Consider the following 11,265-nt stretch of genomic DNA (forward strand, 5'->3'; position numbering starts at 1 on the left):
CTGCCAAGGGCAGAGACTGTCTTGCCTCTTTGATACTTTTCTGCATAACTTGAACTTGCAGGTCACCTCTGAACAGGGTACCCCCTGTCCCCATCCCCAGGCCTTGTAACCCTGTCCCCACCTCTTCTTTCTCCCTGCCCACCTCTCACCTTGTGGTTTGCCCACGGTCTCAAACCCAGTGGGCACGCTTGGAGCCGAGGCATGAGTGAATGTGTGTGTGTGTGTGTGTGCGCGCGCGCGTGTGTGTTGGGGGTAGATGAAGGGTCTTCTTTCTCTCCCCTGCCCCTGGGAGCACAGGATAGAGACTGCAGGTGTGTCTGACCTCCCGTCACTGCCTGGGGGTCCTGGTGGTAGAGCCATCTGGCCTGGGGTGTGGATGGCCCCCTCCAGCCCCCTGTTGGGTGGCTGGTTAGCTTCATCTTGTGTGCCTACTTCTGTCTTCAGGTACCTGCTGCCTGGCCCACTGTGGAGGGGCAGCGGGAGGCCCCTGCAGGCTCAGTGGGGAAGCACGTGGTCACCATGTCATGTCGGCCTCAGCTGAAGGAGAGAGGAAAGCAGCGAGTGCCATGTGTTCACAACCTGTGTTCATTTTCCCTGGACCTGGACCTCAGAGTTAGGGCTGCCAAGAGACCCTAGAAATCCTCTGCCCGAGTCCCCCAGCTGGACCCTAACTGGAATCAGATGCTCGGTTCTGGGAGGATTCCTGAAACCTGGAACGTGCTCAGTCCTGATCCCTGCCCTCTCTATTCCCTCCTCCTGGGCAAACACCCCCCCCTCCCCCTTCCCCCATGCTCGGGCCCCTGCACTGTGCCCCTCCTCCTGCTCCCCCCAGGGTCCCGCGCTGAGTGAGAGGGTGGGGGGAGCTTGGGTGGGGGGGGGGCAGAAGTGAGTTCCTTCAAGATCCTAACCAAAGCCCGATGTTGGAAGCCATCAGGAGGAGGGAACAGGAACAAGTGATTAGAAATGGGAAGACAGACACAGGGGAAAGAGGAGGCGGCACACAGATTGGGAGAAGAGGGAGGGATGGAGCTATGAGAAGGAGATTGAACGAGGTATTACAAAATACAGAAAGAGTGACCAGAGACAAGGCAGGCACAGGAATGGTAAGGAGGCAGAGGAAGAGGTGAGTTGCAGGGGGCCAGGTGCTGGGGAAGAAAGGAAGGGGAGGGCAATGGGGAATGGGGAGCCGCTGCCACCCGCGGGAGCCACAAACCCCTGTGCGCTGCTGGCAGGAAGCTTGGGACCTAGCTCCTAAGAGGCAGAGGTGGGGCCCAGGCAGCCATGCCCCACCCTGTTGGGAAGGAATTGCATCTAGGTGATTGCCCAGCAGGTTAGCGCCACTGGAGTGGGTTAGTGGTAGAGAAGGGGGTGGTTTCCTTTGGAGTGGTTGGACGGTTTCCCTGTCACCATCCGCCCAGCCCCCTGCTGCCCTGACTGAGGGGCAGTGGGCAATGCACCCAGGAGCCTGGGGTTAGGAGAGTGTTGGTGGGACTGAAGGAACACCAGGGTACCTTAGGGAAGGGAAGGAGGCTGGAGTGGGTACCAAACCAAAGTCCTGTCCCAGAGGCTTCAGCAGAGGTGGGAGCAGAGCAGGAAGGAGGTGCTTCAGCAAGGCCCCTGGTGAGGCTAAAGCGGCAGCGAGCCAGGACCTAGATGGCTCTCCGGGGCCAGGAAGCCACCACAGCGAGGACGTTTGTGTTTCACCTCACTCATACCCGGCAACTTGGCTTAAGCCTTTGGGAGGAGGCGGAAGCAGAGGAGATCGCCTGTTCCCAGCTGAAAGAGGCTGAGCTGGGGGTGAGCGGTCCACTGAGGCACTCCTCCCCTCGCCATGCCTGGACCAGAAAGGGATTCCTCTGCCTGATGCAGGACTCTCAGGAGAGGCCAAGGCAGCTCCAACCTCAAGGGGGTTCAGAGCACTGCTTGCTCAAGTCCTTCCAGGTCTCAGGATGTGAGCACTTTCCTCTTTGGGGATCAGTACCATGGGTAGGTTCAAGATCTTTTTCAGGCCTGTTATAGCCAAGAAGTTGGGAGCTTTTAGAGAAGGCTGTGTGGGGAAAAATTCCTGCCTGGCTGCCTGTTGAGGTTCCTGCTTGGGCACAGGGGACTCACCCTTCTGCAGCTCCCAGTGTGAACTGAGGGAAACCAAAAAACCCTCTCTTTGGAGAAGCTGGGATATTCCTGGCACGAGAAACTTCCGCAGGCCCCTGCCTGGCTCAGGGCTAGCCTTCAGGTGGGACTGGAGTTTCCTGAGAAGGGAACAGGGAGCCACAGTCCTCCCCTGAGCTCTGACCAGCAGAGGGCCCGTGCTGTGTGTCATTAGGATAGCTTGGTGTTGTCTACAACCATTAGTAAGTTCTGTCTGAATGTGTCCTCGCTGTTCATCGTCCAATTTGGTAACACTGATTTTGGTCCTGACCCCTTCTGCTGCTGCTGGATTTGAGCTTCAGTGCAGGTGGAATGATGTTCAAATAAAGACACACTTTATATCACCCATGCTAGCTTCTCCTTCTCTGAGTTGGCCCCCAGGGGATTAAGAGGGGTGCGATTCAACCTGACCCTTTGTACCAGGTATAGCCGTGTATTAACAGACTTTACATGAAGGTAGCTGGACCACGACTGACACAGAACTCAGCACCGTCTTCAACCCTGGCTTTCATCTTCAAGGACACCTCATGGCCTTGTTTGGACTTGTCACTTTGGTCCACATTTCATTTTAAGGAGACTTCCTGAGATCCCACAGGACTGAGTCACACCACACACCTAACTGAAATGTAGTCTGTTAACAACTAAAACTGGAGTTATTTCCAGGAGAGAGAATAGTTGGCCATCTTTGCCAGCTCCTGATTGCATGGGCTGGAACACAAGGCTCCACCGTTTCCTCCTGAGTTGCTGTGGGCAAGTCCTTTCACCTCTAAATCCCCACTGAGTAAATGGGGATGATGACAGCGCTCTCAGGGAACTTGGAACAGATGAGGGAATGCCTGTGAATTGTGTTCCAGTGTCTTACACATAGTAACGTGGCCCAGATGGCAGCTCTATTGACTATAACTTTTGCATTTGGGAATTGAGCCTTCATTCAACACATTTTGAGCACACAGTTATCTGCTTAGAACTTGAAAAAGAAAATCAGAGCCTCTGTCTTAATGGTCTGGTTGGGGATATTAACATGTAACAATAATGTGAAATCTGCCTGGTGCAGGGTACTGTGGGTAAAGGGATACGTTACATGGCTTTAGGTGGGGTGGGTAGAGCAGGGGATGGATGGTCTTACTGTAGAATGAACAGGAGGTAAGTAGGCAGGAGCCAGGAAAGCCATTCATGAAAGAAGGCAGCTGGGGGAAAAAGGCTGAGATGAGAAACAGAATTGAACCTGTGGAGAAGAGCAATTTAATAATGCTGAACTGCAAAGTGTGAGGTAGGGAGGGTCAGAGATTCATCTGGAGAGATCAGCAAAGGCCAGATGATGACAAAGCTGGGACTGTTTACAGCAGTTCAGACCTAAGAGCAACAGGGAAGGATTTTAAGCAGAAAAAGGACACAATTAGATATGCATTTCAGATAGATCCCTCTTCTTGTGGTGTTATGGGGGCTGAGTTAGTTGGGGAAAATTTAATAAAAAGGAAAGCAGAAGTCTGGCCTGAAGCAAGGTGGTGGCAGTGGTTTTGAGAGAGGTAAAGAATTTAACATTTAGGAATCTGAATTATACTTACTGACAGGGGTGATGGTGGTGGTGGTAAGGGATTAAGTGGCAATGAGGAGAGTTAAATTTTTTGTTTGAGGGGAAAGGGAAAAATTGCCAGTATAGCAAGGGATGAGATAATCAATTTGAGACATACATGTGGGACATCCTGATGGACTGTCCAGTAGTCAGCTAACTGACATGGCTTTGGGGGCTCAAGAGAAAGATCTGGGCCAGAAACCTGAGCATGCAGGTAACAGAGACAAGTGAAGCACAGGCGAGCTTATTCAGGGTGGCTGTGTTGTGTGAAGAGAGAACTGAGTTGCAAAATGCTGGCAAACACTAATGTATAATGGTCAGAGGAATGGACATCCAGGAAGAGTCAGAACTTTGACGAGAATGATGAGAATGTGGTGTTAGGGAAACCAAGGATTTAGAATTCAAGGGGAAGTTCAACTGGTCAAATGTAGTGGAGAGGTCCAGACTTAGGGACTTAAAAACGGGTCCCTTAGATTTGGGGACAAAGAGTCCACTGTTGAATTTGATAAAAGCATGTCCAGAGGAGTGAGAGTAGAATCGAATTGAGGTCTGTTCAGGGAGAGAACGGCAGGTGACTGAGGATCACCGTAGAAGTGTGGATAAGAAGGGGACATCAGTGGAATTTTTTCAGGAACTATGAAGTATAGTGAACCAGCAGTGGACAAGGATCAGCATGTGATCCAGAGGAGACTATGGAATCTCTTTTCAACATGGAACAGTTCTGAGTGTTTGTAGGTCACGGCTGCTAAGAGTTTAAAGATAAAGAGAGGATGACTAACGGAAGAGAGGAAGACTCTTTTGTGGGGTAGAGTACAGGGCTTAAGTACAAGGTTTAGGGAGCTCTTGATGGCAACCTGCTCCAGTACTCTTGCCTGGGGAATCCCACGGACAGAGGAGCCTGGCAGGCTACAATTCATAGGGTCACAGAGTCAGACATGACTGAAGCAACTTAACATGCACGCACGCATGCATGCCTGATGGCATCCAGTTCTTCAGTGAAGCAGGAGGCAAGACTGTCTACTGAAAGTGAAGGGAATGAGTAAGAATTATCAAACTTTAGAACAGTTGCTAATGAAGCTGTCAAAGGATAAAAAAGGATCAATAGAAGGACTGACAGGTGACTGAATTTGTGGTGGCACCAACAGATAGGAGGGCAGGCACAGAAGGTAGACTATAGACTGAAAGGCAAGTGCAAGGTAAGGCGACTCAGAGATCCACCAACAGATCAAGGCTGGATATGGGAAAAGGAGAGACTGCAGTGGGGCAGACTGATGCAGAAAATGGAGAAATGAAAGCACTGAAGTTTACACAAAGCAGCTGCAAGGTTAGGAGACTGTAGCTAATCAGAAAGTTGGGTATTTGACCTGAATAGTCTGGGTAATTCTTGAAAAAGATTTTGAGATGCGAGGTACCCTGGCTAGGATGTCCACCCCCAATGGTGACAATAATGGCAGAAATGTAGGGGCAGGAGACAGGCCAAAGTTGCTCCAAGTATCAAAGAATCAGAGTTTGGATGGTTAAGACCACAGCAGGAAGAGGGATGAAAGCACAATAACCCGTGCGTGAGCAGCAGAAGAAATACAGATTTTTAATAGAAGGTACAAGATGTATTTTGTCTGGAAACACTGAGGGAGAGCCTCCATGTGATAGGGTATGAGAAATGAGCAGCCTCCATGTCAAAGATCTCAAAGGAGAGGGTGTCCTAAGGAGAGGACCACATTCAGTTAAGGTCAAGACACAATATGGAGGAGCTAAGGGTTTGTCTATCATAGAAAACAGCACTGCAGGAAAAGACTAGAGAAGGGCGGGACAGAGAAAGACAGAAGGATGGTGCGCTGTCAAAGCAGAAGCACTGGGCAGCCAGGTGGCACGGAGAGCTGTCATCATGCGAAGTGACTAAGGAGCGTGAAGCCTGCAGAGCTTGCCAGACTCCAAGTTTACAACAGAGCTCTAGTTTAAAACCCTTTCAAATCTCCTGAGGCAGGGCAGGACTGGTGATGGCATACGCTGGCACCCGTACAGATCTGGAGGTGCTGGAAAGCTCACCTAGGTATCGAAATTCAACCTGAGTGGTTGGCGGCTTCTTCAGATTCATCTACTCATTCAACCAAACATAGGTCGAATGCCTGTTCTAGTCAGGTACTGCTCTAGGCTCTAGAAATATGCAAATAAGTCAGACAGAGGCCCTGGGTTCAAATGACCTTTGCAGGGCTGTTTGCCTGTTTATTGTGGCTATATAAGATTCTGCTCCTTGTTTTGTTAGACATGTTGCAGTATAAAACAAATGTACAGGTAGATGAACTATTATACATAATCTTCTAACCATAACCAAAGAGACTCTTGCTAACCACCCCAGAAGCCTTTCAAGCGCTCCCAAACACTATCCCCTTCCTTCTCTCCTAAGGGTAACCACTGCCTGGAGTTTTAGAGTAATCACTTCCCAACTTTTGTAATGTCTTCATCCAAGAGAGCATCTTCAAACAAAATGGTTTAGTTTTGACTATTCTTTGGATATGTCTTTACCACTTGGTTTCTTTTTATCCCTCCTTGCAATGTGTTGAAGAAACTGGACCATTTGTTATGTAGAGTTCTGTAGCTGGGAGTTTGCTGGCTCTATTCTTGTGGTTCAGTTAAACGAGTTTCCTCTGTTCTCTGTATTTCCAGCAAATTGGATCTAGATGCTTATTCACATTCAAGTGTGTGTTTGCACATTTTAATGACTGCTTCATAGTTGTTTTCTTCATCAAGATACTGTCTAATTGCTTTTGTGTAATTAGGGGTTGAAAAATAGTGATGCTCCAATTCGATCATCCTCTTATTTGTGGGAAAGCTTCTATAAAGAAAAACATCCTCATTTTCGATCTAGCCTATACAGTTGTATAGGAAAGGCAAGACTGCTGAATTCTTTCCTTTTCTAGTTTTCAGAAAGAGTTGCTTTCCTAACATTCTCCCAAGATGAACAATTATTTGTGTTTTGTTACCATTATGAACTCATGGATTTAAATGTATTTGATTCTGACACATTTATCATAACTAATGCTCAAAATGTTGTATCATTGGTCAGCAGAAGCCTCTTTAAACGTAAATCATCTTTGATAGTGTCATTGCTCCCTTGAGGGGCTTCCCTGGTAGCTCAGCTGATAAAGAATCCGCCTGCAATGCAGGAGACCTGGGTTCAATCCCTGGGTTGGGAAGATCTTCTGGAGAAGGGACAGGTTACCCACTCCAGTTTTCTGGCCTGGAGAATTCCACAGACTGTATACTCCACTGGGTTGCAAACAGTGGGACATGAATGAGCAACTTTCACTTTCTGATATGATAAGATGTTCCAGGGTGGTCCTGGTACATTTCCTCCCTCAGACTAAAATCTGCCATTTCTCTAAGAAGCCTTGCCAGTTGACAGAGTTAAGACAGACACATATATATGTAGATATGGGATCTATCAATCTAATCTATCTGTGACAAAATACATCAAGTTAATACTGATACACGGAAGGTTTTGGCCTAACATCTGTTAACTTTTTATCTCTAAGTGAACTCTGGTTCTCATGACTGGATTCATTTATCTCACATTAAAGCCATCAGATATAATACCATCAATGTAACCACCATTACAAGAATATGTAAAACCATATTCTTTCCTGTTTATTTCTTTGTAGTTGCACTGTATTTACAACTAATTTACACATACACCAGCTGCTGTTGCAGTTTCACCTTACATTCTGCATTCATTCTTAGTTCTAACTGCATATAATTAACTATCAGACTTTCTGCTGATGTTTCTCCAGACAGTTTAAAACGGTCACCTCAATCAGCTGTTTCTAACAGATTCCTACGAAAGAGAATTAACAGGAAAAAAGCTCCCCAAGTTCTATAACATAGTTGGTATGAAACTTTTGGTTCATAGTCTGAGTATTTTAAATGTATCATTCTCTCTTGCCATAAAGCGTTGCTGTCAGGAAGCCTGATAGAGCTTAACATTCTTCCATTAGAAATAACTTTGTTAGGAGGGCTGGATATCTACCAAGGTTTTCATTTTTGCTTCTTCTTTTAATGCCAACAATTTTAGGATGTTTTGATATTGGGTTTGAATCCTGGGTTGAATTTACAAGGTATGCAATATATTCTTTCAATTTGTGGTTTGAAATATTTCAGGAAAAGTTTTCTCAAATTATAACTTTTGGTATTGTTTTGTCTGTCTTTGGAAACATCTATTTTACGTGTCTTTTTTTCCCCTGGTCTTTGTCACTTAAGGAAAAAAGAGACTTTTTTAGAGCAATTTTAAGTTCACAACAAAAGTCAGAAGGTAGAGATTTCCCATATTCTCTCTGCCCCACATATGCACAGACACCCCCATTATCCACAACCACCATCAAATGGGACATGTTACAACTGATGGACCTACACTGACACACCATAAAGTCCATAGTTTACCTTAGAGTCACATTCTGTGGATTTGGGCAAATGGAAAATTACAAGTCTCTCTCATTACAGTATTATACAAAATAGTCTCACCACTGTAAAAATACTGTGTTCTGCCCATTCATCCTCCTGTCTCTTCAACTGCTGGTTTTGTTACTGTTTCTACAATTTTGCATTATCATTGGAATCACACAGTATGTAGCCTTTCCGGATTGGTTTTCTCTACTAGTAGTATGTATTAAACGTTTCTCCATTTCTTTATGGCTTGATAATTTGTTTCATTCTAGTGCTGAATAATAATCCACTTTTCAGAAATACCAGTTTATTTACCCATTCACCTACTGAAGGACATCTTGGTTGCTTCCAAGATTTGGCCATTTATCAATAAAGCTGCTGTAAACATCTATGTGCAGGCTTTTGTGCGGACATACATTTTCCCCTTCATAGGGCAAACACAAAGAATCCCGACTGCTGCACTGGTGTGGCAGGAGTACAGCATGTTGAGTTTTTAAAGAAACTACCAACCTGTTTTCCAAAGCGGTTTCATCTGTTTGCACTCCCACCAGCAATGAATGAGAGTTCCTGTTGCTTTACATCCTCATCAGCATGGGGCAGTGTCACCGTTTTGGATGTTGGTCATTCTAATAGGTAATGACATCACACTATTGCGTCAATCTGCAGTTTCCCAGTGACGTGTGCTGTTGAACATCTTTTCACATGCTCCTTGACCATTTGTACATTAAGTATCTGATCAAGGTCTTTTGCCCATTTAAAAACAAGGCTGTTTTCTTTATTCTTGCCAAGGGTATGATAAGAAAGCATTCTCCAGGTAACTGCAAATAGAGCTTTATTTGAACTGAAGAGCTCTAGTAGGCTGTATACCTCCTTGTGGGTTTCAATTCTGTTGGACCTTAAAATGTATCCACATCTTGAAGTAGAGTCTTTAAAAACCAACTTGTCTGACTGATTTGCTAAACCCTTTCAGTAAATTAAACACTACTCCTTTCCTTACCACCATTTCTGTTCTCCAAGTTTTTCCAGGTAAAAATTTTTCTCAACTTACACTTCATGACTTCAACATTGTCTACCGGATCTTCTAATTAGGAAAATCCATTTACTTCTCAAAAAAGTGCTATTCCTTCTCATTTCCCTTCTGTCAATTTTCTCAAAGAGTTAAGCACAACCTGTATGCAAAGCTCTATAAACATAGTAAAATCCTGACCGTAAAGAAGCTAGAGTCGTATTAGTTGACATAAAAAGTTTATGTAAGTGAAATAAAGCTAGACGTGTAGGCTGGACCTACAATGTGAAGGCTATGTAGATCTGCTGTCATACTGTCCTCAACTTCTAATTTAAAAAAAAAAAAAAAAAAACTGAGGTTATCATCAACATTTTAGTTTCTCGTATATAACAAGTCCCATTGTGAAATGATCATCACAATGTCTAATCAACATCCATCACCACAGCTACAAAACTGTTTTCTTGTGAGGAGAACTTTTAAGATCTACTCCTTTAGTAACTGGCAAATGCAGTATTATTAACTACAGTCATCACACTGTAGTTACATCCCTAAGACTGACTTAGTAAAGTCCAAGATTGACCTTTTTATCGCCTTCACCCGTTTTGCCTACTCCTATTCTCAACCTCTGGCAACCCATTACCAATCTGTTCTCTGTATTCATGACTTGATTTTAAGATTACCCATGTAAGTGAGACCATATGGTATCTGGTCTTTTCTCTTATTTCACTTAGCATAATGCTCTCAAGGAACATTTGTGTTGCAAATGGCAAGATTTCATTTTTTGCTTATGGCTGTCATTGTCAATACACATTTTGTTCATCCATTAATAGACACACAGGTTGTTTCTGTATCTTGGCTACTGTAAATAATGCTGCAGTGAACTTGGGGGTGCAAATGTCTTTTTGGGTTGCCGTTTTTTTTATCAGATAAATATCCACAAGTGGAACTGTTGGATTGTATGGTAGTTCTATTTTTAATTTTTTGAGGAACATCCATACTGGTTTCCATAAAGCTTGTACCAATTTACACCCCCACCAAAAGTGCACATGGGTTCACTTCTCTCCAGATCCTCACTAGAACTGATGTCTTTTTGATAACAGCCATGCTAACAGGTGTGAAATGATACATTACTATAGTTTTTGATTTGCATTTCCCTGTCGCTTAGTAATGCGGAGTATCTTTTATGGTACTTGTTTGCCATCTGTATGTCTTATTTGGAAAAATGTATTTTCAGATCTTCTGGTCATTTTTTAATTTCAACTTTTTATTTTTGAGTTATGATTTGCAAATATCTTCTCCCATTCATTTTGCCCATTATTTCCTTTCATTTGATTGTGCAGAGGCTTTTTAGTCTGATGTGGTCCCTTGTTTACTCTGGCTTTTGTTGCTTTTGCTTGTGGTGTCAAATCCAAAAAACCATCACCAAGTCCAATGGCAAGGAGCAGACTGCCTTATGTTTCCTTCTAGAAGTTTCAGTTCTTACATTCTAGTCTTTAATCCATCATGAGTTAATTTTGGAATATGGTGTAAGATAGCTATCCCATTTTATTCTTTTACATGTGGCTGTCCTGTTTTCTCACTTATTGAAGAGACTCTTTTCCCTATTTATTCTGGGCTCTTCTGTCATAAATTAATCAATCGTACATGCACGGATTTATTTTGGGGTTCTCTGTCCTGTTCCATTCATCTGTCTGTCTGTTATTATGCCAGTACCATACTGCTGTAATCACCATACCTTTGTAGTATAGTTTGAAATTAGGAAGCATGAAACTGGCCTCCAGCTTTGTTCTTTCTTAAAATTGCTCTGGCTATTCAGGGTATTCTGTGGCTCCATATGTATTTTAGAATTGTCTATTTCTGTGAAAAATGCCACCGGAATTTCGTTAAGGATTACACTGAATCTGAAGATTGTCTGATTACTTACCGTTGAGTTTTAAGAGCTTTCTGTATGTTGGGTAACAGTCCTTTAATTAGAGGTGTCTTCTCCAAGTATCTTCTCCCAGTATGTGGCTTTTCTTCTCTTGACACAGTCTTTTGCAGAACAGATGTTAGTTTTAATCAAGTTCAGCTTACTTCTTTCAAGGATGGTGGTATTGGTGTT

The sequence above is a fragment of the Bos mutus genome, chromosome 22 (genome assembly GCF_027580195.1).
Source record: "Bos mutus isolate GX-2022 chromosome 22, NWIPB_WYAK_1.1, whole genome shotgun sequence".
Lineage (NCBI taxonomy): Eukaryota > Metazoa > Chordata > Mammalia > Artiodactyla > Bovidae > Bos > Bos mutus.